Source organism: Pteronotus mesoamericanus, unplaced genomic scaffold, assembly GCF_021234165.1.
Source record: "Pteronotus mesoamericanus isolate MK-2021 breed Mesoamerican mustached bat unplaced genomic scaffold, CSHL_Meso_final contig_26, whole genome shotgun sequence".
Classification (NCBI taxonomy): Eukaryota; Metazoa; Chordata; class Mammalia; order Chiroptera; family Mormoopidae; genus Pteronotus; species Pteronotus mesoamericanus.
Window position 1 is genome coordinate 9,454,079 of NW_026555109.1, and position 4,008 is coordinate 9,458,086.

Genomic DNA, 4,008 nt, shown 5'->3' on the forward strand with positions numbered 1-4,008 from the left:
AAAGGGTAACATTTTCTTCTTTTTTATGGCTGAGTAGTATTCCATTGTGTAAATGTACCATAGTTGTTTTATCCACTCATCTACTGATGGGCACTTAGGCTTCTTCCAAATGTTGATGATTGTATATAACACTGCAACATACACAAAGATCTTATATTCTTTTGAATTAATGTTTCAGGTTTCTTTGGATAAATTCCCAGGTGCAGAATCATTGGGTCAAAAAGCAGACCCATTTTTAATATTCAGAGATAACTCCATACTGCTTTCCACAGTGGCTGCACCAGTCTGCATTCCCGCCAACAGTGAAAAAGTGTTCCCTTTTCGCCACTGCCTTGCCAGCACTTGTTGTTTGTTGATTTACTGATGATAGCCATTCTGGCAGGTATGAGGTGATATCTCATTGTGGTTTTACTTTGCATCTCTCTAATGATTAGTGATATTGAGCATTTTTTCATATGCCTATTGGCTATTTGTATGCTCTCTTTGAAGAACTGTCTATTCAGGTTCTTTGCCCATTATTTAATTGGATTGTTTGTTTTTTTTGGTGTTGAGTTTTATAAATTCTTTATAAATTTTGAATATTAATCCCTTATTCTTATCAGGTGTATTGGTGAATATGTTCTGCTATTCAGTGAGTTGTCTTTTCATTTTGTTGATGATTTCCTTTGCTGTGCACAAATTTTTAGTTTGATGTAGTTTCATAGAACTAGAACAAGTATTTCAAAAATTTTTATGCAACCACAAAGACCCTGAATAGCAACAGCAATCTTGAGAAAGAAGAACAAAGTTGGAGGAATCACTCTGTTATCAAACTAACTATAAGGCCATAGTAATCAAAACACCATGGTCTTGGCATAAATACATAGATCAATGGAACAGACTAGAGAACCCAGAAATAAATCCATGTCTTTACAGTCCATTGATATTTGACAGAGGAAGCGAGCGCATACGATGGGCTCAAAGTTGTATATGCAATAAATGGTGTTGGGAAAATTGGACAGATATGTGCAGAAGAATGAAACTAGACCACCTTCTTATGCCACACAGAAGGATAAATTCAAAATGGGTAAAAGACTTAAATATTAGTCTTTATAAATAAAAATTGAAACCATACAAATCTTAGAAGAAAACATAGGAAGTAAAGTCTTGAACATTGCTCGTAACAATATTTTTTCTGACATATCTCCTCAAGCAAGGGAAACAAAAGAAAAATAAACAAATGGGACTATATAATCATTCTTAATGTCTTCAAAGAAATTAAAAATGTACCATAATTTATTTAACAAACCTCTTATTCAGGTTGATTACGCATTTATACAATTTATAATTTTTTTCTATTTAAAACATGTTGTGAAATTAAGTGTAATTAAATGCTTATGTATTTCCCAGTTTATTTCCCTGGTGTAGATTTCTTGATGTGAAGTGACTGAGTTAAAGGAAATGCATTTCTAAAGACTTCTGATGTACATGGCAGGACTGGCCTGCAAAGATTTTATCTTTCTTCCAGCTGCACCCGAAAGAGTTTATTCATTTGGTTCCTAAACTACATTGAGTATTATCTTTTGCATGCTTTTAAACTGGTTTACAAAAAATATTCCTTTCTGTTGATTTGTGTTTCTGATTACTAGTGAACACTTTTTGAATGTTCAATAGTTGAATATGAAGATGTTAAATATGAGAAATTCTTAAGCCTTGGGGAGTGATAGGATGTTAAGTGTGGAAAGCAGCATGGGATGATCATCAGGAGTTCAGAGTTCTGTTGGGATTTCAAGAAACAGTAATAGAAAATGCAAGAGCAGACTTTGGGAGGCATTTATAATGAAGGACATCCTTTGGGATTGGGTATGTTTGCAGTGCTCAGAGGGCATGCAAATCCTGGGGATTTTCAGTGGGTAGTTTAATATACGGGAGGTGGAATTTGGGAGTGAATTTGGGACTAGAGACAGGAGTTAAGAATCATTAGCACACAGGTTTTAGCAAACATCAAAATTTTGAAGATGACCAGCAAGTGATAGCCATGGAGTGGAGGAGCAGAGATTTGAGGGGATAAAATTTTTTATTATAGTAGAGTGGAAGAAGACAGGTGAGGGTGTTACTTAGCTTTAAACACCTTCAAATATCATACATTAGTTGGTAAACAGGAAGGTAAACAATCAGCCTTGAAGCATAAATGACACTTAAAGTGACCTCTTTTTTCACTTACCCTATTAAGTTTGCCTCTTGTAGATCAATTTCAGTGCCAAAAAATGGTGACTCATTGCTTTAAAACTTTACTGAATTTTGTATATTAACTTCCTTTACTTTTATTAATCTGAGAAATAAGAAGGAAAAGTTAAGCCTTATTTTATTCTATGTCATACATTCTCTCTGATCTTCACAAAACAGCTCATGTGAATCTTTCTCTCCTGTGTGTAATTGAACAGGCACCCCTTTATTCATTCTAGGTGAACTACTGTTTATCTTTTCCAAACTTTACTTTTCCAGGCTACTTCTTCGTGTCTTGAGAGTCCAATAAAGATTGTTTTATGGGAAGGGGCTCTCTCATGCTGACCCTGTGATTTGAACCTAGGGTGACACTTGCAGTAAGAGGCATCCTCCACTTTTGGGAGAAGTTTTGGATCTCTTGTTCCATTGCCATCTTTCCTCTGAGTGTCTGCTTTGTTCTTTGTGTACTCAGCTCCAGTCCTTGTTGCTTCATCTCCTGTTCCATTCCTCATTCTGGACTTTATTACTGCTGTAAACCTCAATAGACTTTGTATTTACTCCTCGACTTTCTCTGCTTCTCAGAGCTCCAAATAACTCCCTTATTTTGTGTTTATAGTCCCTAATCCCCACCTTTTGACTTAGGCCATTTGGAGTTCTGCTGAGCCTCTTTCGCCTCCCAGAAGCTGTTTAGATACATAATTCCTAAGGGTGCTCTCTTGCTTTGTAGTCGTGGGGGCTTTTTGACATCCTCTTAGCAATGTACAAACTAGGCAACTGTTTGCAGTGAGTTCATTCATTCATTGCCATCTCATGTGCCACCTCTCCTTCTTCCAACTCACCGGATCTGGTGACCCTTCTCCAAAAATTTTTGAACCACATATGAACTGCATTTGTTTGACTTGAACATTCCCTGATCACTTTGAGGCAATGGAACCTCTCTCTGTTTTCAATTCCTTCCTCCCTTGCTTACGTTCTAAATCTCCTTATCCTTTTCTCTCTATTATAATTTTTCTTGACTTATAAATTATTTATTAACAGGTAAAGCCTACAGATTTATCTCTTCTTGGAAGCACCCACAGTGTGACGCTGGTGGCCTGTGGTCTTGGTGTGCTGGCCTCAAACACGAAGACCCCAGAAGTGTTGCAGTCCACTGTGGGCCCCAATTTTCTTCAGCTGCTCCAGGTCTTCATGAAGCTTTCTGTCCAGACCATTGGACAGGACCTGGCTGTATTTTTCACCCTTCACATCCTTCTATCTGTCTAAGAACCAGTCTGGAATCTTGTACTGGCATGTGTTCTGTATAATGATAATCACCCATTCTACCTCATCCTCTGTGAGCTCTCCTGCCCTCTTGGTGAGGTTGATGTCTGCATTCTTCAACACCACATGAACAGATCTTTAGCCCACACCCTTAATTCAGTGATGGCAAAGGCCATTTTCCTCCACCTGTCGATATTGGTTTTGAGTACTTGCAAAATGTGCTGGAACTTCTCAGGAATCTCTAGAGACATGGCTGCAGTGGCATGTAGGCCTCCTGTGGAAGAACTCTCTATTATAATTTATGACAAAACTCTGACTTGTATCACAGCCATCTCCAAGCCTGGTTAACCCACAGAGCCAACTCTCTAGCTCTTCTGCCACTTCACCTGTTGGAAGTTGGAAGTTACCTGGGAAAATTATTCGCAAGGTAGAAGAGTTTCATTGAAAATTCATGACCACAAAGCCCCATGTGAACAGTCAGTGTTCCCTCATTGCTCTACTACATTCTCCAAAATATTTCCTACTTTCCAACTCTTTTTGAAA

The 4,008-nt window shown here is 37.8% G+C and overlaps 1 pseudogene; it reads right to left on the reverse strand.

Annotated features, from left to right (window-relative positions):
• Window positions 1-3,258: 3,258 nt before the first annotated feature.
• LOC129071158 (40S ribosomal protein S18-like) lies at window positions 3,259-3,716 on the reverse strand (annotated as a pseudogene).
• Between the last annotated feature and the right edge of the window lie 292 nt (window positions 3,717-4,008).